A 23,219-nucleotide genomic window follows, 5' to 3' on the forward strand; every position below is an offset into this window, starting at 1 on the left:
CACACTATTCCCCTGATCGCATAGCCGAGATAGTTTTTCCTCAATAATCTTAATTCTCTCCAGCACCGGTCCCAAATGGGTGGAAAAAGGAGCTCTACGTTTGACCTTAATAGATCTTCCATTCCTTGTCCGCTCCCCATCTTCCCACAGTTTGAACATTGCGTGCTACAAATGGGTCCCACGGCAGTGTTCACTCTGCTGATCTTTACGGCACCCTTCTGTTTGGATTTTGGCTTTGAAACAATCGGCCCCCTCCCCCCCGATCGTGTGCCCCGGGTCCTGCATCAGCTAGAGGTGATACCAGCTGCATAGTTCATGTGTCTTTTATTGCACCTTTTGATCTTGTGATCACTTCTCCATCCCCCTTACTATGGTTCCTATACCTGAGTTGGCCCTAGAGGCTACCAACTCTGATGGCCCTTGTTCTGGCCTGTCAATCACTGGAGTGGACGCGCTGGAATTCTTCTCCACCTCTTCAATACTAATGTGAGACCGGTCAGGGTCAGAATCCGTTATAAGTGGGTCATCAGGGTACATAAGTGAGCCACCCTCCTGTGTCATATGGGGAACATGAGCCGTAGCACTAGTGATGCTGCCTCTATCCTGCTTTGATTGACCTTGGAGGATACTTTTACTTGGTGTTTTAGACCTTGCTATGGGGCCCATTGGTGATCGCTTATGTTCGAGCAGTGTATCTAGCGACAATCTTTTTTCTGTGAGCTGAATTTCGTGGACTAACAGTGATTCTGCTCTTTGAAGAAATGCATCAAGGGTCCCTGTTCGATACTCCCACCGGTTACAGCGCAGATGTGCTATAGAACTATGGTCAGGTCCTACGTTACATACAATATGAAAGGCACTAAAAATGAAATAGAGTCCACAAAGCACAAGTCGCTGCCTCCCTAACTGCTTGTAGTGTAGTTCCTATTTTCCCAATAGGCCCTGCGCATTGGAATGACATAAACAGTAGTATCGACGTAGAAGTGCGGATCTTCCAGGCCTCCACTGACTATGCTAAACTTAATTGGGTTTGTTACCAACTAGCTCAGAGGTCACTGGAAACTTTCTTGACTGAATAGGAAGTGATCAGCTTCCCTGGTACAGACAAGAAGGGATTCAGTTTTCCAACAACCGTGCAACATGACAACTTTGCTCCTCAGATCAAGAGTCAATCTCTAGGGTCGTGTGAAACAATAGACAGTTATTTTACTCAGTCAGTGGTTGTGCAGTTTAATTTCACAATATGTAGAGAATAGAGAGACGGGCGTTTCCAATAAAGGGTAACATTTATTGAACAGTCTTTCTTCTCGTACAAGAGAAATGAATTGCCACAATTGCAAGACTTGTTATTATAAAAAGTACGTACAGTAAGATGAGTATGGCGAAATAATACTGTAAAAGCATTGATATGGTTTCTTAGCCATACAATGGTTTAAAATTAATAAAACATATAGACATTCATATATACATTAGGCTAAAATACTCAACTGGTGCTTCTAACTACGCCTACCCCAGTGTACCTGACCTAAGCCTAATACTTGGGAGGGGAGTAAGTAGCTTTAAGTTAAGTTGGTTTTGCCAAGGTTTGCTTCAAGAATTCTCTCTAAGGGTTTAGTCAACACCTTACCTCTTAAATAGAATGATGGAGGTCTGGTATCTCCTTCAGGGGGTCGATATCCCAGTCACTCGCAAGAGTGGCTTGGAAACGCCGGAGCTGGATTTCTCTGCAGGAGAAAAGACAGCGTCTCTCTCAGCGCGCCGAGGAAGAGGAGGAGGGGCAGCGTCCGCGGGCAGCTTGCATCTGCTGGGCTCTTGCAGGGGGACGGCTGTTCAGCTCCTAAGTTCACCACACCATCGTTCGCTCGTTAGCAGCGATAGCAGTAGCGATAGCAGCTATGGTATCATCAGCATAACAGCAACTTCAGCAGCAGCGAGACAGCGTTTGCTTAAGGCAAACATGGTCATATTTATACCTGAAAGGTGCCTTCTTTGACGTAAGTTTTTGGACATAAGACGTCAATAAAGATGTCACTAGGAAGTGATCGTCTATCAGTGCTCATTAGAGTTCTATTACTAATCAAAACATAGCAAGCGGGGATTTCCAGGTTGCTGAGTTTTTATCTTGTTGAAGAACTCGGAGTGGTAATCTAGGAATCCTAGATAGTAACTTCTGCTATGTCATTGCACTAATTGGTTGCAAAAGAAGTGGCAGAGAAAGCGATTCTGAAATGTGGCTCTGTTCGTGTGAGGCCAGAGACGAGTTTCTGAATATTGCACTTGAACGGTTATGCCAATATAGGGAATAAATGGATTTATAGCCGTATAGGGGCATAAGGTCACAGTATCGATCAGGGTCCTAGATTAGAACGCTACATGCTAAAACTGATGTAATCAGCTATTACTTCCACTCATTCACTGGATGACGTGTCCACAATGTGTATCCGGCCGTTTACTTACTGCCACTCTGGGTCTAGCGTCCGTCCCTATGGGAGGTGTCCTGTTTTCAGACTCAAGGGGGGTGGCGCTACCCGGCCTCCTCCGGCCTTTGACGGGCACGCCCTTGTTCTGCGCCGCAGGAGCCCCGACGCTAATTTATCCTCGCTGCCCCGATGGAAATGTCGTGAGAGCGCGCTGCTTCCTGGGAACTGGAGTCCCGACAGTCCAGCGCTCCGCGATGTAGATGGGGCGAAGTCCGTCAAAGAAGGCAGCCACAAACAACAAGCAGGTCCCTGGGCAGCACAGAGCAGCAAAGGGCAGGCGGAAATGGCCAGTAGGTCAGAAGCCATCCCGGACATATACAAGATCACCCTGAGGGACCGCGGCAATCAGACCTGAGGAGGCATCGTCATCATCCAAAGGAACACCATCCGCATCACAACCAACACCGACGACAGAAGGGAATGGAGGCAGCACCAAGCACGAAGTAAAACAGGACCAAGTTGTATCAAAAAATATATTTTTCTTTTTATTTTTTCATATTTTCAAAGTGCACTGGACAGCCAACGCGTTTCGCTCCCCAACCGTGGGAGCTTCGTCAGGGCAAAGATACTGGTAAGTCTTGAAGACATGGCTTGGCAGTTCGGGTTGGACTGTTCCCATGAGGCACAGGGTCAGACTGATTTGCATATAGCCATGTCTGAACTGGGCTGGCAGAGTGGGCTAACGAACGGTGATGGATTAAACCCAGATCTTTTGACTGGGTGTGAGTGTTTGATTGATTCAGATTCTCTGTCCATCACCACCCCCTTTTGTACCGCTTTTGGCCGCCATAAGTGTGGCAGGGTATGCTCAGACGTGAGTCCCTTGCTCACTTTGCCACTGGATTCAAGCAAGCCGGGCTGAAGACGGCTGGAATGCCAGAAACCGGTTCTCGGAAGCTTGTTTCCGGTCCAGGGAAGACATGGCTTGGCAGTTCGGGCTGGACTGTTCCCATGAGGCACAGGGTCAGACTGATTTGCATATAGCCATGTCTGAACTTGGGTGGCAGAGTGGGGTAAAGAACGGTGATGGTTTAAACCCAGATCTTTTGACTGGGTGTGAGTGTTTGATTGATTTCAGATTCTCCGTCCATCACCACCCCCTTTTGTACCACTTTTGGCCGCCATAAGTGTGGCAGGGTATGCTCAGACGTGAGTCCCTTGCTCACTTTGCCACTGGATTCAAGCAAGCCGGGCTGAAGGCGGCTGGAATGCCAGAAACCAGTCCTCGGAAGCTTGTTTCCGGTCCAGGGAAGACATGGCTTGGCAGTTCGGGCTGGACTGTTCCCATGAGGCACAGGGTCAGACTGATTTGCATATAGCCATGTCTGAACTGGGGTGGCAGAGTGGGCTAAAGAACGTGATGGATTAAACCCAGATCTTTTGACTGGGTGTGAGTGTTTGATTGATTCAGATTCTCCGTCCATCACCACCTCCTTTTGTACCGAGATCAAAAACAGTGGCAGAGAAAATGAGGAACTAATGGCCCCTATCACTGTGTGAAAGTGTCGATCACCTATGGACCTATGCTGGTAAGCTGGGGTCTATACTTCAGGTCAACTTTGTTCATGCCTGTGAGAAGTTGGCCCGATATGCAGCGTTCGCTATTCTAGCGACCGCTATGTATCGTTCCAAACGACCCTTATGGTGATTGGTTGTAAGTCAACCTATAGACCAGCTATCCTAGTAGCGTGGATACGAGCAGTCTAAGGCTAAAGACTCGAGAGGGCGTGTTAAGCCAGCTGTTTACCACACATGTACCCCTTGAACACCACACAAGTGTTATGAAAATAAACAGGATATTTATTAAGATTCACAACAGCCCTGTACTATTTGTGAGGACAGGGTACTAAGCACAAACCAAATCTCTTAGGAAAATACTTCAAGTGCACAATTAAAACAAGTGTCCGAGGACACGGAAAGTTTAGTGGTCTCGGGCGGACCCGATAAGGCAAGTCGGAAGCCTTCAGGATTGTCAAGGCCTGCCATAGGAGTGACTGATAGGAACTCGTGCGTCCATTGTACGTTTAGATATAGGGCTACTATACCTAAAGCAAAGGGTGAGTACACGACTTCGCCCCAGCTGTCATGCAGCCAGTTGTGTCAAATTTAGGAGGCCAGCCAGGAGTGGCATAATACATGCTGCAGCCCCTGGCGGCCCTGGGTACACCTATGCCCTGCGTTACGGGGTCTGATAAGGTGGCCCAGTACCAATTGGTAAATGCACCTAGGGTACATATCGTAATTTAGAAAGAGAACAGCCAGGCTGTGGGTCTGATTAGCAGGCCCACAGCCAGAGAAAGTCGTAAACCAGTGAAACAAAAGCGAAAAATCTGGGTGATCATAGAATTGCAGACCCTACTCTCCTACAATGCCCTGTGTAGTCATGGAGCAATCTGTTGGCATTTCATCAGGCCCAAATATGGGAAAATGGGTAAATGTGACCTAATCTTCTCCACAGCGTGAGGAGCTCTGTAACTCAAAGCCCTGCATGGTGCATAGGTGATAAGGTGCCTATTACCATCTTACTACCACAGGTGAGCACTGTCTAACAGAGTGCACTAGATACGGTAGCCCTCCTAAAATTCAGGACATTTTGACTTATCCTTTAGTGCCGCATCAGAGGGCAACTGGTTTGAAAAGCACATGCTTCCTAGGGTGCCTGCGTTCAGTTAGAGATAATGTATGTGGTACTGAACCTCCAGAACAGTATACTGTGAGTTGATTTATATGAAGAATGTGTATACTGGACTGTCATTTTCCTCGATATCTCTTGTGATATGTAAAATAAAACACAGCACACCGGGAGGCCAACAAATCTATCATACATTTAATGGAAAAAAAATATTATTTTTTTCTTTTTTTAAAAAGTTTTCCAAAACCTTTATTGAGGAACAAAATCATGGCAGACACAATACACCAAGCAATTCCTCAGCTCACATCAGCAAGATACAATTCAAGTCAGTCATTTAGTAACAGGCAGATTACATTGAATACATTTAATGCAAAAATAGAAAAAGGCCAAGCAAACTAACAAGTGACAATTGACTTTGCAATGGACGAGAGCATCCACCCTAAAGCAATTTGAGTATATAATGCTAATGCTACACAATGTATTTTGAGAGACCTTCACTGGCTCCCGGTGAGAGCCAGAATCGAATTCAAGAGCATGTGCATGGCACATCGCTCTTACTGGGGAACAGGCCCCCCCATCAATTCCCCCCTTGTGAAAGCCTATCAGCCCACCCGTTCTCTCAGATCTGCGACCTCCCACCTCGCCTCAGTACCACGCATCAGGAAGGCCAGATGTGGTGGTCGATCGCTCTCCTACACTCTAGCCAGGATCTGGAACTCCCTCCCTCTCCACATCAGATCCGAACCCAACCTTCTCACCTTCCGGAAAACTCTCAAAACCTGGCTATTCAGCAAAACCTCGGCTTAAAACCTCACTCCGCCTCTCCCTTTCCCCCTCTCTGAACCAGTTCAAGCTCCCTACAGCGCTGGGACGCCCCTGGGTAGCCAACGCGCTTTACAAATCCTCATTCCATTCCATTCCATTTTTACACACTTTTCTCCTAATACAAGTCAATGAAACATGAACACATGATAGAAACAGTTACTGAAACGACCCTAATGAGTAGGAGGCATGATCTTCTCTTGAGAGGAATTTTAGGAGTCTGTGAGGTGCAGATAAAAGATACACAGACAAGCTGCAGAACTCACTGTTTCTGGAAATAACACTTCTGTTCGTCAATATTCAATTTACTACAAGATGCAGGAAAGTGTGCTGATGGACATCACTAAATAAAATGGTTCTGGGCCCTAATAGAATTAGGTAGAAGAGGAGTTGAAGGGTAGTAGAGAGGTAGAGGGGTAGTAGAGGGATAGTAGAGAGTAATAGAGGAGTAGAGGGGTAGAAGAAAGGGAAGAGGTGTAGAGGGTTAGGAGAGGGGTATAGGGGTAGTAGAGGGATAGAGCGGTTGTAGAGAGGTAGAAGAGGTGTAGAGGTGTAGAGGTATAGAAGAGGAGTAGAAGAGAGGTAGTGTAGAGGTAGAGGGGTAGAAGAGAGGTAGAGGCATAGAAGAGAGGTAGAGTGGTAGAAGGGAAATAGAGTAGAGGTAGAGGGGTAGAAGAGAGGTAGTGTGGTAGAAGAGAGGTAGTGGGGTAGAAGAGGGGTAGAAGAGAAGTAGAGGGGTAAACGAGAAGTAGAGGGGTAAAAGAGGGGTAGGGGTAGAGGGGTGGTAGAGGGGTAAAAGAGGGATGGTAGAGAGGTAGAAGGGTAGTAGAGGGGTAGTAGAGGGGTAGACGGTTAGAAGATGGGTAGTAGAAGGGAAGAGGGGTGGTAGAGGGGTAGAAAAGAGGTAGAGTGGTAGAAGAGTAGAAGAGGTGTTGAGGGATAGTAGAGAGGTAGAGGGATAGAAGAAAGGTAGAGGGATAGAAGAAAGGTAGAGGGGTAGAAGAGAGGTAGAGGGATAGAAGAGAGATAGAGTGGTAGGACAGAGGTAGAATAGAGGTAGAGGGGTAGAAGAGTTAGAGGGGTAGATGAGAGGTAGAGGGGTAGTAGGTTACAGGGATAGTAGGTTACAGGGGTAGTAGGTTTGAGGGGTAGTAGAGGTGGAGAGGTGTAAGGGGTAGAAGAGGGGTACAGAGGTAGAAGAGAGGTATGGTATAAGAGAGGTATAGTCGTTCAAGAGAGGTAGAGGGGTAGAAGAGGAGTAGAGGTAGAAGGGTAGAAGAGAGGTAGTGTGGTAGAAGAGAGATAGTGGGGTAGAAGAGAAGTAGAGGGCTACAAGAGCGGTAGAAGAGAGGTAGTAGAGGGGTAGGCGAGCAGTGGTAGAGGGGTAGTAGAGGGGCTAAGGTATAGTTGAGGGGTATAAGAGGGGTAGAGGGATAGAAGAGGGGCAGTAGAGGATAGAGGAGTAGAAGAGAGGTAGAGGGTCATCAGAGGGGTAGTAGAGGGTTGTAGAGCAGTAGTAGAGGGGTTGCGGGGTAGTAGAGGGGTAGTGGGGGGTAGTAGAGAGGTAGGCGAGGGGTAGTAGTGGGGTAGAGGGGTTGTAGAGTGGTAGAGGAGGGGTAGTGGGGTAGAAAAGGGGTAGAGTGGTAGAAGAGGGGTAGTAGAGCGGTAGAGTGGTAGGAGAGCGGTGGTAGAGGGGTAGTAGAGGGGAGAGGGGTATACGAGGGGTAGAGGGGTCGGAGAGGGGTAGAAGAAGGGTATAGGGGTATAAGAGAGGTAGAGGGGTAGAGGGTTAGAAGAGAGATAGAGTAGAGGTAGAGGGGTAGAAGAGAGGTAGAGGGGTAGAAGAGAGGTAGAGCAGAGGTTGAGGGGTAGAAGAGAGGTAGTGTAGATGTAGAAGAGGGGTGGTAGAGGGATAGAGAAGGGGTAGAAGAGTAGAAAAGGGGTAGAAGGTTATTAGAGGGGTAGAAGAGGGGTAGAAGAGGGGTAGAGCTGTAGAAGAGGGGTAGAGGGGTAAAAGGGGGTAGAAGAGAGGTAGAAGGGTATTAGGGGGTAGAAAAAGGGTAGCGCAGTAGAGGGGTATAAGTGGGATAGAGATGTAGAGGGGTAGAAGGGTAGAAGAGAGGTCGAGGGATAGAAGAGAGGTAGAGTAGAGGTAGAGGGGCCGAAGAGAGGTAGAGGGGTAGATGGGTAGAAGGATAGAAGAGGGGTAGAGGTGTAGTAGAGGGGTAGACGAGAGGTAGAGGTGTAGAAGAGAGGTAGAGGGGTAGAAGAGAGGTAGAGTAAATATAGAGGGATAGAAGAGAGGTAGAGTAGAGGTTGAGGGGTAGAAGAGGTAGAGGGGAGGTAGAGGGGTAATAGAGGGGTAGTAGGGTAGAGGGGTAGTAGAGGGGTACAAGAGGTGTAGAGGGGTAGAAGAGGGATATTAGAGGGGTAGTAGAGGTGTAGAGGGGTAGAAGCGGGTTAGAGGGGTAGAAGAGGGTTAGAGGGGTGGAAGAGATTTAGAGGGGTAGAAGAGAGGTAGAGGGGTAGAAGAGAGGTAGAGTAGAGGTAGAAGGGTAGAGAGAGGTAGAGGAGTAGAGGAGAGGTAGAGGGCTAGAAGAGAGGTAGAGGGATAGAGTAGAAGAGAGGTAGAGGGGTAGAGGAGAGGTAGAGGGATAGAAGACAGGTAGAGGGATAGAAGAGAGGTAGAGGGATAGAAGAGAGGTAGAGGGATAGAAGAGAGGTAGAGGGGTAGAGAAGAGGTAGAGGGATAGAAGAGAGGTAGAGGGGTAGAGAAGAGGTAGCGGGATAGAAGAGAGGTAGAGGGATGAAGAGAGGTAGAGCGGTAGAAGAGAAGTAGAGGGGTAGAAGAGAGGTAGAGGGGTAGAAGAGAGGTAGAGTAGAGGTAGAGGGGTAGAGTAGGGGTAGAGGGGTAGAAGAGAGGTAGGGATATATAGGCAAATGAAAAGGAATCTATCAACTTCAGGAATGTGAAAGAAAGCTCTCGTATTTTGAAAGCTGATGACCCATGAGGAGAGAGGAAAGCCAGATAGCTCCTCTGCTCGTGAGAGCGCGCCCGAGCGCGTAACCGTAAGCTCTAAGCCACAGTGGTAGAATATTCTGAAGCCCACTTACTAAAAGTCTCGCCAGTGCAGGGCATGCGCTGGCAGAGGTGAGACCTAAAAAGGTCGCTTTCTGACCCAAGCACTACCTTTTTGCCAAATTTGGGGTAATTCCGTTCAGTAGTTTCGGCTGTAGCCTTGCACAAATTTTCCTATGGGAAATTCTTTTTTTTACTCTTATTTTTAGGTCTCGGCTAAACGCGCGGAAGCGCGTCTCCGCCGAGATCTTTTGTTAGCGAGTGTGCTTCCCAGGAGACAGTTTTGGCCACGCGCATCCTTGGAGCCGATTTGAAACTGGAACGCGCGCTGTGGCCAGGCGCTGTCTCCTGGGAAGCTCAAGCACCACACACGCATGCGCATACACACACACAAGCGCCCATGCACGCACGCACATACATACATACATACAGAGACACCCCCCCCTGACACATAAACACACACGCGCACACACACAAGTGCACCGAGGCCCTCCCTCCCTCCCCCACCGTCGCACACATACATACACACACGAGCATACACGCACACACACACACACACAAGTGCACCAAGCCCCCCAGCCTTTTGGAACTTACCTGGCCAATGTTGGGGACTCTGCTCTCAGCACGCGGCGCCCAACCTCCTGCTGGCGCGGCCCCGGGGCTCCACACCGGTCACAGGAGCCCCGGGCGCGAGACGCATTTGACTCCGCCTGCCTCCTCTTCCGGTCTGGATGTGGCCCCGCCCCCGTCACAGGCGACCGTGCCTGACTTCCGGGGCGGCCGCGGTGGGATTCCGGGGGCATTTAGGATGCTCTCTCAGCTTGCACTGTTTTTTTTATCTGGCTGAGTTTTAGTACAATGGTAATTATCTGCAGTATTGTGAAAATTATCATGCAATAAGCAGCACAAGTTTGCACAGGCAAAGAAAAACGAAAGTTGGGAAACTTCACAAACTTCAAAGAAACGGGCATTTGCAACCTTTGCTCAAAACAAATTTGCGCCCATCCCTATTTCGGTCTTGCTTTCGATTGAAGTATAAGATGCGTCATCTTTCATTCGCTCTGTCACTTTGGTTCTCGGCCTGACACCAGAGACGATAGGGAGCGGTTCGCGTCGCGGCGAGGACTTTGAACCCGGAGCCCAGTTAAGGCACCAGTCACCGCCTGGCACTGCACACCTTCTATGCCTTTGTTTCATTTCCTTCTGAAAGCGTTTTATTGTGAAGTATGCACAGACGCAGCTTAATCGGGTGAAGTATGCACATGTGCCCCAGATAATGTGTGGTTTGACCGGCCGGAAATTGGTACGCCGCACTTTCAACAAATTCTTATTAAAAGGGGAAATGCGTCCTAAAAGCAAAGTGTGTTATCTGCTGGAAGGAAATATCCTTGTACTGAAGTCCAGTTTAGAGCTGTACAAGAGAACAAAGCAAAGAGGCCGATGTTATGAATTCCTGAATTAGGTCTCGGCCTGCATAGGCCGGAGCCATCGGGCATATTAAAGCGTTCGGCAAGTTCCTCATCCACCTGTACTCTTCTTTCAGGTAGATTTCCGAGGGGCGGGTGCAGCTTCTTCCCAAATAGCTAGAGAAAAGTAACAGTCGCTATTGACAGGCTCTAGTGCAGGAAGACACCCTCACTCAGTGTGTGGGAGGCATGGCAGTGGTTATGAAAAAGCATACACACGCTACAGATGTGATTACAAGAATGATTGTCAATGGCACAATTACATATGTACTATTTTAAAGAGTATTTGCACAGAACCATTACTTTAATTGTGAGTAAACAGTTCAAGGTTCACGAGTAAGGATTTTTTTGGCTTTAAACCTAAAAAAACTTACTGCAGATGCGATCACGTCTTTTGTGCTTGATCATGAAAAATAAAACGTTTAGGCTGGTATGTTATTCGCTTGCCAGATGTTATAGTAGTGTTGCTCGTGCTCACAGTGTTAAATTCTGCTAAAAACTTGGGTGGCTCATTTGACTGTGGATCTGTGTGTGAGTAGTGAGTGCAGTGTGCAGAGTAGTGAGTGCAGTGTGCAGAGTAGTGAGCGCAGTGTGCAGAGTAGTGAGCGCAGTGTGCAGAGTAGTGAGTGCAGTGTGCAGAGTAGTGAGTGCAGTGTGCAGAGTAGTGAGTGCAGAGTAGTGAGTGCAGAGTGCAGAGTAGTGAGTGCAGAGTGCAGAATAGTGAGTGCAGTGCAGAGTAGTGAGTGCAGTGCAGAGTAGTGAGTGCAGTGCAGAGTAGTGAGTGCAGTGCAGAGTAGTGAGTGCAGTGCAGAGTGAGAGTAGTGAGTGCAGAGTAGTGAGTGCAGAGTAGTGAGTGCAGAGTGCAGTGTGCAGAGTAGTGAGTGCAGTGTGCAGAGTAGTGAGTGCAGTGTGCAGAGTAGTGAGTGCAGTGCAGAGTAGTGTGCCGAGTAGTGAGTGCCGAGTAGTGAGTGCCGAGTGTAGTGCAGAGTAGTGAGTGCAGTGCAGAGTAGTGAGTGCAGTGCAGAGTAGTGAGTGCAGTGCAGAGTAGTGAGTGCAGTGCCGAGTAGTGAGTGCAGTGCCGAGTAGTGAGTGCCGAGTAGTGGGTGCAGAGTGCAGAGTAGTGAGTGCAGAGTGCTGTGTGCTTTTGAGTGCAGAGTGCTGTGTGCTTTTGAGTGCAGAGTGCTGTGTGCTTTTGAGTGCAGAGTGCTGTGTGCTTTTGAGTGCAGAGTGCTGTGTGCTTTTGAGTGCAGAGTGCTGTGTGCTTTTGAGTGCAGAGTGCTGTGTGCTGTTGAGTGCAGAGTGCTGTGTATTGGCAATGTAAATGACAATGCCATTTATTTATGATTTTAAAGAAAAAAAAAGAAATGTCATGAGCAATGCCAATAGCTCTACCTTTAATGATGCCGAGACCATTGCATTGTAAATGCTTGTTTTATTTTCTCAAAAACTACTGAACGAATTTACACCTTTTTGCCAAATTTCGGGTAATTCCGTTCAGCAGTTCAGGCTGTAGCTTGTCGCAAAATTTCCTATGGAAATGAACATGGAGAAAACGCGTTTTGGGACCCCGCTTTTTTCTCAGCCCCTGCTTGACGGATCACCCTCAAACTTTCAGGATAGGAGCTGACCTGGATAGACATCTTTTTGGGAAAATTTCAGGAAGATTCGTCAAACGACGCCAAAGTTATTCGCAAATCAAAAAATGTTTTGCTTATGGAAACTAGGTTTTTTTTTGGTCTGCTGAGCCCAGCAGGCCACCATCCCAGGTAGGGTTGGCATTCCCAATGGGCTCGTACATTGCGAGAGGCTCATTAATATTAATGTGCCTCGCAATTTGCGAGCCCATTGGGAATTGCAAATCAGTATTATAACAACTACTGTACATTTCATTTAGCGCCTCGCAATTTGTGACTCACAATGAGTCGCAAATTGCGAGGCGCAAAATGAAAGGGTCGTACATCTTGCCCAGGGTCTATTAACCGATCTAGTGTCGGTAGACCACCGCAACCATCGCTCGCTGCAGTGGTGGACCCCTCAAAACGTAGCAAAAGGGCAGCCTTTCATAGACCCGATTCCACAGACACATCGTTAACCGGTTGGGGTGCCCATCTTCTACATTACAAAGTCCAGGGCTGCGGTTGGACAAGCACAAACGTCTCCACATCAACTACCTGGAACTTCTTGCAGTGTTCCTCAGCTTTTCTCATCCAACTTGTAGGCATGACTGTCTTAGTTCACACTGACAACATGACAGCAATGTACTACCTACAGAAACAGGGAGGGACTCACTCTTTCCAGCTGTCGTGCCTTGCATAAAGCATTTGGGATTGGGCGATTCACCAGAAAATCTATCTCCTAGCGGAACACCTCCCAGGAGAAGACCATCAGATTGTAGACTTGCTCTGCAGACACAGGCAGCAAGTACACAAGTGGGAACTTCATCCCCAAGTTCTTCTTCCCTACATTCAAAAATGAGGTTTTCCACAGATAGATCTGTTTGCCACAGTACACAACGCAAAATACCCAAACTCTGCATCCAGGTTCCCACACCCAGCATCCAAGGGCAATGCCCTATGGACGATTTGGTCAGGGACATTTTCTTACGCTTTTCCGCCTCTCCTGCTAATTCCATTTATAGTTCGGAAGCTTAGACAAATGTCCCTCACTGATCTTAATAGCCCCCACATGTTCTCGTCAACCTTGGTACTCTCAACCTTAGAACTCTCAGTGGTTCCAAATCAAAAGCTACATCTCACATCTGCCAACGGATAGAGGAGGGCTAGCTGCCCCTTGCTTTGAGCATTACTATCTGGCTGCGCAGCTTCAATGGATCGCCCGCTGGCTGGCAGATAGAGGTAGAGAGGACACTGCTAAGACTGAGCCGCCGTACTCTTTGGGTCGTGTCACCAGGCTCTTCCACCCGTTGGCGGCGCCTGAGAGGCCCACCCCGCCACTGCTGGCAGTGGTGTATAGGTGCTTTCGTAGAGCCCTGTTCCTCACACGAGCGGTGCTCCCATACGCACCAGCTATACCCTTGTAGGGCTCTCCCGGGGGCGAGGGGGTTCTCACGCGCTCCATGCTGGAGCAGTGGGGGGAGGCGGATGTCCAAACATTAGGCGACCTTTTCATAGACGGAGCGCTAGTGGCCTATGAGACGCTGGTGTCTGAGGACGGACTACCTCCTGGGGGGTTCCTATTGCATCGATCCCTCGTGGCAAAGATGACGGCTAGATGGGGAGACTTGGCGACGGAGCCTGAGCAGCATTTAACCATGCAGTATCTCCACGTAATGGGGAGCGGCAGGCATCAGATCTGTTGGTTCGCTGAGTCACTCGGGGGCCACACAGCGACCAACTTGACCCCGCTCAGAGCCAAATGGGAGCAAGACATGGGACAGGCGCTTGCTGACAAGGAGTGGGGAAAAATCCTTAAAAGCCCGGTCCGCATCCCCCGAAATATGCGCTTTCGCCAGATACAACTCTTATTTACAAATTCTTTTTATTGTTGCATCAGGCGAATCATAAGTACTAGGAACAAGACATCGCGGGGGAGCGTCAACATTCCGCTCTACCCGCCCTTACGCAACTTTTGAAATAGTCAGTGACATTGCATTCATCTTGACGAACTTATTTTTCATTTTCTCCCCGAACTCCCCCCCCCCCCCCCCACCCCCCATCAACTATAAGTAGAGGCAGTAACTGAGAGACCTCTCCTCGAAGCCCCCCTTCCCGTCCTCCCCCCCCCCCCCTCCAGCAGCATGAACCCTTCTCCACCACTCCCCCCCGACCCTCATGGCTCTCTCGGTCCTCTAAGTTGTGATACATTGAGTACAAGCAATCCCCATGGCCCGTAACCTTCAAGGGTACAAATACTGGAATCAGCGACATACGCACCATCTCTGTGATTCATCCTACCACCCGCCCACTCCCCCCACCGGTCTCACCCTCCTACTCCAATCCATGGTAGTGCCTCCACTTGGCCCATATTTTTCTAAATATTCGGGGGCACCCTCTAGCTTTATATGTAACTCGTTCAGCTGCCATATACATATCTAGACCTCTTCTCCATTCCTCGAGATTTGGTTTCCCAGGCGCCCCTCACATTCTTGCAATGTCTCTTTTGGCGACCACCAGGGCCAGCAGCAGAAAAATGAGTAAGTATCGCGTGATATCCACCTCCGTGGACATTCCCAAAAGCGCCAGTTTGGGGTCCTTAGGTATCTCTACCTCCAGTACCGCACTCAATTAATTGAAAACCTCGTCCCAATATTCCTGTATCACTGTGCAACCCCAGATGATGTGGAAGAAGTCGCCTGTTTGGTGCTGGCATCGTAGACAGGTGGTGTTGTGAACCCTCCCCATCTGAAAAAGCCTCACTCTGTCAAAGTATACCCGATGAAGGACCTTAAACTGAATGAGGCGAAGCCTCGATTTTATGGCCACTTCTCGGGGGTGCATGAGTATGAGTTCCCAGTCTAGGTCCTCCATCGTGCCCACATCTGCCTTCCACCTCTCCCTGAGGGCCTGTAGATCACCCAACATATTATTTGTCAGTGTTTTGTAGGTCATGGATACCGCCCCCCTCTGTATCTGTTCTTGCAGTAGGCGGCCCTCAAGTGGTGCAAACTGGGGAATGTCGGTGAGAGATATGTTTTGGGCTCCCCATGCATGCCGCAGCTGTATGTATTTGTAGTACTGGGTTTTCTGGGGTCCAAATTCCTGCTGCAGTGCCTGGAAGGTTTTAAGTTCCCCTTGTGCTATGACATCCCCAACTGTGGAGATGCCAATGTCGTCCCACCTTTGAAATCCACGCAGCTTGTTCAGTTCAGTCAGCCACCTACATGACCATAAGGGTGTTTGGCGGGTGAGCCTTTCATGCCAGCCCATTCTAACCGACGCTCTGCGCCACGCCGTCAGGGTAATCTTAGTCGCAGGGAGAAGCTGGCGGCCCCCCCTCCAGCCATACAAGAAGTGGAACACCGTCTTATTGCCCCATTTAGATCTCTCTAGTGCATAGGTGGGGTGGTCAGCCGGGGCGTGTATCCAATCGTTGATCGGGGTGAGGTGTTCCGCCCAGTAATAGGCCTCCAAATTAGGCAATGAGAGACCCCCACTATATTGGTGGCGCTGCATAGTCGTGAGTGCCACCCGGGACTGCTTCCCCAGCCACAGGAAAGAGCGGAGATCGGTATGGATTTTCCGCAATGTCAGAGCCGGAAGGGGATAGTACTCATTCTGCAGGGCGTATAAAAACTTAGGGAGTAGGATCATTTTATACAGAGCAGCCCTGCCCAAAATGGTGAGCGGGAGCGGCCTCCACCTATCCATCTCCGCCTTTGCTGCCACCAAAACTCTGTCGACATTGGCCGTGTAGGAGCGCTGCTTATCTCGGGTGATAAAGACCCCCAAGTACCGGAAGCCTGCCGTGGTGTGGATGAGCAGCTCAGGCAGCTCCTCCCCTCGCGGGGCACCTTGTGGGTCGTAGAGGACCGACTTATGCCAGTTTATAGCATGTCCGGCTACCGCCCCAAAGTCGCCTAGTTCCCTGAATAAGGCCGGTATCGTCTTAGCCGGGTCGGTCACGTACAACAGCACATCATCGGCGTATAGGGAGATCTTCTCCTGGTCAGCGGCCGATTCCCCCCCATTGGAAGCCAGTCACATCTCGGTTTAGCCGGATACGGATCGCAAGGATCTCAATCGTGAGGGTAAAAAGGAGTGGGGACAGCGGACACCCCTGTCGCGTCCCCCGCTCTATCGTGAACTCTCTCGACATTCGCCCATTTATTCGCACTCTAGCCCTAGGTTTCGAGTACAGAAGTTTCACCCAGCGCTGGAACTTGGGCCCAAACCCAAACCTTTCAAGGGTTCCCATTAGGAAAGGCCAGTGGACCGCATTGAACGCTTTCTCTGCGTCCAAGGAGAGGAACCAATGTGGCTCACTCCTGTCACAGATTTCCTGGAGCCAGTTGTGGGTGCGTCGCAGGTTGAGTTTGGTGGCCCTGTCCGGCAGGAACCCGGACTGGTCTGGATGGACCAGGCCCGTTATTACCTGTCGTAAGCACCCTGCAAGAATTGTGGCCAGGATTTTAGTCTCAGTATTTAGCAGCGAGATTGGGCGATAGGAGGAACAGACTCCACGGGGCTTGCCTTCCTTGTGGATCGGGATTATGGTAGCTAGGGCCAGGTCCGGCGGGAGGCCTCCGGAGTCGAACGCACCCGCAAATAGCGACTTCATGTGACGCGAAAGGAGGTCCCCCGTTCGTTTGAAGAACTCCGCCGGGAAACCATTTGGTCCCGGAGCCTTCCCCGGTTTCAGGGCAGCCATCGCCTCTGCAATTTCATCCAGGGACAGGTCGGACTCCAAAGCCTCACTATCTTCGGGGGTCAACTGCGGAACCTCCACGCTATCCAGGAACGATTGCACCACCTCGCCGTCCCCTAGGTCCCTTGCCCTGTAAAAGTCTTCGAAATAGTTCGCAAAGGCCTCTGCTATAGTGCCGTCTGTGGACGCCCGCGCCTTACTAGGGAGCTCAACCCAATCCACCCACCTGGCAGCTCGCTCGCGCCTGCTCAGCCATGCCATGAGTTTACCAGATTTGTCGCCGACATCGTACAAGCGATGTAGGGTGGCCAGCGCCTGTGTACGCGCCTCGTCCGTGCTTAGCTCTCTATAGAGCCTTTGAGTGTCCAGCAGTAATCTGAGGTCTGCCTCCTCCTTCGTTCTGTGATATTCAGCCTCCCGGGTCAAGATGTTTGCCTCCTCCTTCGCTATGGCTTCCGTGCGTTTCCTTCTGGCCTCCCCTACCCTGGATTGGAAGCGGTCCCTCAACACCGTTTTCATGGCTTCCCATAGTGTCACCCCGGACTGTACCGATCCCTCGTTTTCCGCCATAAAAACTCTGATATCCGCTCTTATGCCCCCTAGAATTTCAGGAGTCTGTAAATCCCATGGCGACATATGCCAGTGTGCCTGACCCCTTCCCCTTCCCCGACCTATATGTACGAACAGCGGGGAATGATCCGAAATACCCCTCGCCCGATAGTCTGCCTCGTCCCCCGCCGAAAGTTCCTGTCTCGATGTGAAGATGTAATCTAGCCTAGAGAAGACCTTATGGGCCCCAGAGTAAAAAGAGTAAGCTACGCGGGCAGGATGTAGCCACCGCCAAACGTCGGTGAGACCGATCGTGTCCATTCTGCACGCCAAAGCCGTCTCTGCAGCCACTGTGTGGGGGTTCCCAGATCTATCGCGCGTCGCGCACATCACGTCATTGAAATCCCCCCCCACAATCTGTATCGTGTCCGCCGTGTCTAGCAGAATGGTCGTGATCTCCTGCATTGTTCGTGTCTGTAATTTGGGTGGAGCATATACCGACAGCAGAGTGTACCTGCGCCTCCTCCATGTCCCCTGCACCCCGGCAAACGAGCCCTGTGGGTCCAACCATGTACGTGTGACTGTGAAAGGTGCTGTTTTCCTAACTAGTATTGCCGTGCCCCGTGAGTCCATGGTGTATCCCGCGTGTGCCAGAACTATGTACTGCCTGCGCGCCAAAAAAGCACATCGGTTCCCCCTCAAATGTGTTTCCTGAAGGAAAATGATGTCAGGTGCCACTCGCTTAATATATGCAGTAACCAGGCTCCTCTTAATTTTGGAACCCAGTCCGTTCACGTTCCAGGTTAGCGCCTTAACCCCAGCGCCTTCACCGTGTGGTGTAGCTAGTGTATTCGCCATTGTTTCACCTGAGGACTATCTAGTACCGGGCCCCAGGGCCGGGACGGTAGCAAGGGTACACTTTCCTGAACTTGCTGCTGCATGAATATCTGTCTCCCTCCCTTCCCAACGTCCCAACACCCCAACATGAGGTAAACTGTAACCAAACCCCTTCCCGCACCCCCCACCCCACCTCCCTCCCCTTCCAGTTGCATCCCCATCCGGGTCTCAACTATCCGTGGGAGAAGGCCTGTCGCCCTCCCACACATCCCACCCTCAATCAACAGTAACCAGTGTTAAGAACACAGAAAACAGTAGTGGGGGTGTGCCAACTTGCTTGCTCCGCATCGCCGAGCCGCCATCTTTTCCCGTTCCCAGTACACCACAGTTCACGAATGTGAGTCTTGTGTGTCCACTTGACCCTCACGGCCTGTAGAGTCTTGTTCCAGTTGCTGGATTTCCTTAGCCAGAGGGTGTAACGAGTCACTCCTTGTGTCTTCCTCCTCCTCCCCGGATGCTCGGCCTTCCGATTCCTCCGCATCTTCTTCTTCTGAGCGGATTCCATTTCTCAGGCCACCCATTCTCGAGCCTGCCACTGAATCGGTACCTGGTGACGCCGATCTGCCTCGTCTCTCGTTCTGGACGTTCCTCGTCCTGTATGGGGTCCCCTGCGTCTTGTTCTGCGTCCTCCTCAATCTTCGACGCTGTGGCTTCGGCCTCTCCCACATCGGTCGTTCCCGTAGTTCCCGGTCGAGCGCCGCCCGGCTCGCCACCTCTCTACTGGTCAGGATAGGGCGCTCTTCAAGCCACTGCCATGCGTCGTCCGGGTGTGGGAAGAAGATGGCTTTGCCCTGATAGATGTCCTTGAGCTTGGCCGGGAAGAGGAGCATATACTGAATGCTGAGGGATCTCAGTTTTGCTTTTACGGCGTCGAAGGAGCGGCGCTGTTTCGAGACCTCCTGACTGTAGTCCGGGAAAATCATGATGGTGGTATTTTCGAAGCGGATCTCGCCCATAGCCCTGGCTTCTCGTAAGATCAGATCCCGATCCGCGAAGTTTAGGAATCGCGCTATGACCTGTCGTGGTCTCGCACCCTCCGGTGGCTTGGCCAGTAGCGCCCTGTGCGCCCTCTCTATGATAAAGCACGAGGAGAATCGTGCCGTCGGGAAGGTTTTTTTGAGCCAGTCCAGGAGGAAGGTGGTCATGCTCCTTTCCTCAATCCCTTCTCTAAATCCCACAAAGCGTAGGTTGTTCCGCCTTGACCTATTTTCAGCGTCGTCCACCTTCCATAGGAGTTGGCGGTGGGAGGCCTGGAGCTCCGCCATGTCCTTCTTAAGTTCAGAGACCGACTTCTCATTGTCCGTCAACCTCGACTCAGCCACCGTGACCCTGTCTGTCAAGTTCCGAAAGTCCTGGCGCAGCAGTGTCACCTCAGACCCTACCTCCCCTATCTTGGTTTCCAGGGCCGCTCGTGAGGCTTGGATGTCCGTTCTCGACGCCTGTATGGCCTCCAATAGCATGTTTGTGTCATTGCGTGCGCCAGAGTGAGTGGGTTGTGGGTCCACCGTAGGTCGCGGTGCTGCGAAATTGTCCATTGGGCCCTTGCTTGCCGTTTTGGGTATTGTCTCCCTCTTGCCCATACCTGTGTCTTCTGGGGGCCGGACGCCGCTGGGCCAGATCCCCGCTCCGCTGTGCCACCCCTGTGGTCGGACGTGCGTCTGAGGCAGAGGCAGAGCTACAGGGCGCCCCAACCGGTCAGTTCCCCTGGGCAGCCTCCCTAGAGACTCTGTGACCATGCACACATCCCGTCTCGGGTGCGGTAGCCGGGCAGTGGTCTCCCTATCGTGTCTCTGGAGGAGCCTTCTCTCCCCCTAGCCCGGGTCTCAGGGCATAGGTACCGGCAACAGAGTGCTGTGGTTGGGTGGGCCGAGGCGTCGGTCAGCCGCTCCTTTTTCCCCTCAGGGGGTGCCGGTTTCAGGACTACGGGGCCCGATCCACTCACTCCCAGTGGGCCCCCGAGACCCTGTGTGGCTCGATCGCCTGTCCCTTCGGCGTGTCTTACTGTGCTGCCTCCACGCTGGTGTGGCACCTCCGGTGTACACCCTCTTGCCCGATGCCAGGCCAATCTGGGCTCACCTCCGGGATGTGGGGCCTACTGTCTCTCCTCACTGGGGCTGGGGTGAACTCCGAAGGGGGCCCCGTCGCCTCCACTCTCTAGTCCTGGGAAGCCAGGGGGGTACTCCTCAGCCCGGGCCTCGTGTGCGGCCCCCCCCGGGAGTCTCACCGCCTCTGTGTTGCAGGCTCAGGCGGTGCAGTGTTGGCAGAAGGGGGGTCCAGACACTCCCGAACCGGGATGGGCCGCAGGGTCTCCGGGGCAGCACAAGCAGGCCTTCCCCCTCCAGGCAGGCCTCAGTGGTCTTCCGCGGCTTGATAGCTGTCCCGCCTTCGTCATTCAGCGCGCGGCCGCCATATTGGTAAAGGCGGGCGCCGCTTCTGTGGTCGATCCCCGGGTCAGGTGCCAGGCGTAGGCGGATCTCTCACCTCTGCATCAGGCTCGCCGCCGCTTTGTCTCCGTACCCGGTCTCAGCTGCTGCACGGCGACGGGATCAATGTGGGGATCTCTCCTTAGTCAGCACATTATCGCCATGGCGGCCGCCATCTTGGGTAGGTGGTCTGCAGTCACCTCTGTCCCGCTCCCGTTGTCCGGCGGAGACGGCGCGCGACCTTCCGCCCGGCTGGTGTCCACCCTGTCAAGCCTCCAGCAGCCCGCGAGAAGAGTCCGCTGGACCGCCGGCTCTCGGCGCACGCCGCTCCCTCCAGGTGCCTAGGCCGCCATCTCGGTCTCCGGGGGGCAGAGGTGTCCGCTCTATACACCGGAGCTAGACGAGGCAGACTCCGTTTCGGGACCACCGCGGCTCGTATCAGGTAGGTGGGTTCCAGTTCCGTACTGTTGGATGGCTTTTCTGGGTCTTGGGGGATATTGTATGCCGGATAATGTGCAGGCTCGGCCGGAGCTCTATGCAGGCACGTCTAGTCGGCCATGTTGCTGGCCACGCCCTCTTCGCCAGATACAACTCTTAGTTGTTCACAGGGCCTACCTTACACCGAGCCTCATCAATAGGTATTTCCACCGTTCTGATGCGTCCTGCCCCAGATGCGATGAACTGGACGCGGGACTTTGCCGTTGCTGTTTATGTTTCTACAGCTGCTAGATAAATGTAATTTCTCTGTGAAGGTCCATACTGGAGGGATCCACCCTGTGAGCATGTTACAGTGCAGGACTAAATCAAAAGAACTAACCTGGAGACTACCGGGCTAGGCCCTCCACGCACCGGTCAGCGATGAGCACACACCCCTTGCTTATGAGACACTGTCAGTGTGCCTTCGTGCTTATAATATGCCTTGATATGTAGTGTCTGAATGATGGACCGACGTGCCTGGTCTGCCGTGTTATGATGATTGATTTGTAATGTGCTTTGAACCTATGAAAATGCTAATAAACAGATTTGACAAAAAAAAGCTACATCTCACATCTTGTCTCCTCACCCAGAGCCATGGAGAAATCAGACATCCAATTCCCAGAGAACTCAACCTAGCGATTTGGCTCCTGAAGTCATAGAGTTTGGTTATTTACAACTACCACCAGACTGTATGAATATTCTAAAGGAAGCTAGAAAGCATACTACTAGAGCATGTTATGCAGCAAATGGAAACGTTTTGTTACCTATTGTAACAACAACATCAATCATCTTGATGCGTTTGTGCAAAACATCATTTGTTATCTGTTGCATTTACAGCAATGTGGATTCACTTACACATCCATTTGTTTACACCTGGAAGTCGTAGCTGCATACTTGCAAAATAGACAACACCTATCTCTCTTCAGAGTACCAGTGATTAAAGTCTTTATGGAAGGATTAAACAGGGTTATACCACCAAGTGTTTCCCCTACTCTAGAGTGGAACTTAAACATAGTCCTTACAAGGCTAATGGGCCCGCCTTTTGAACCAATGCACAAATGTCAGTTACAATTCCTATTATGGAAAGTTGCTTTCCCCATAACGATAACCTGATTAAGGAGAGTTGATGAACTTCAGGCATTAACTATACAAGAGCCTTTCTTTCAACTTCACAAAGATAGAGTGGTACTACGTACTAATCCTACATTTCTCCTTAAAGTAGTTTCTGCTTAGGGGTAATTCTTGTGTAATATCAAATTAAAATAATATAACATTAGCATTTTCATTATTTATTGAACCATTGTAATTCTTGTATAGAATGTATGTGCTGCAATGATAATAGAAGCAGATAAAAGTAATTAGCAAAATAAGCACATTGAACAAAATCAATAGTTCCACCATCTTTTTAAAACAATGTACATATGCAAGCATAGAAGAACTGTATGTAGCATTTTTCTACTATGCTTTCCCGTGTGTGTGTCTGTTGGTCCTTGTGTGTCTGTCTCCCATTCCCTGGAGGGAAAGTATGTAGCTCCCCGTTGTAGAAGAGTCGGTCAAGAAGGAGCACACTGCATTAAATAATTTCTTGGTATGCACTTTTTATTAGTATTACAGGAAATCACAATGATTGATTGTCTCTGTTATATTCTTCTTTCCCACAGGGTCTTCCACTTCAGTCCCTTAGGTGAGCCTCGGCCGCTGTCGTCTCTCGGACAGAAGGAAAAGACTCAGGTAAGTGTTTTTACTTTATGGTTTAATCAAGGGAGGATGTGAGGGATAACTTATAGCTATGCATATATATGAAGGGAGTGGGTAGAGGTTGGAGCAACCAAAAGAAAAAGAGTAGCCAATGATTACTGCTCTTGTCTTTCTTTTACGTCTCACTTATTTCCTTTTCCCTGGGTCCCTTTCACCCCTCAGCCTCCCCTCCCGTCCCTCTTTGACTCAGCCCCTTTCCAAAAGCCCCGTAGACGCTCACGCACCTGGAAGAGCCACGTCCCTCCGGGGCAATGGCATATTGACTCCATGTCCTTCAGTGAACTCTGGTCTCCTTCCGTTTCGGCTTTCCCT

General features: G+C 50.7%; 1 long non-coding RNA gene across 1 annotated transcript in view; it reads left to right on the forward strand.

Annotated features, from left to right (window-relative positions):
* The window catches only part of LOC147668956 (uncharacterized), a 30,268-nt gene extending 7,385 nt beyond the window's left edge, over positions 1 to 22,883 (forward strand). Inside the window, exon 3 of the long non-coding RNA XR_015303771.1 lies at positions 22,811 to 22,883. This is a non-coding gene — a long non-coding RNA (uncharacterized LOC147668956). The remainder of the gene's footprint in view (positions 1 to 22,810) is intronic.
* The last annotated feature ends 336 nt before the right edge of the window (positions 22,884 to 23,219 follow it).

The sequence above is a fragment of the Lissotriton vulgaris genome, unplaced genomic scaffold, assembly GCF_964263255.1.
Source record: "Lissotriton vulgaris unplaced genomic scaffold, aLisVul1.2 SCAFFOLD_1296, whole genome shotgun sequence".
Classification (NCBI taxonomy): Eukaryota; Metazoa; Chordata; class Amphibia; order Caudata; family Salamandridae; genus Lissotriton; species Lissotriton vulgaris.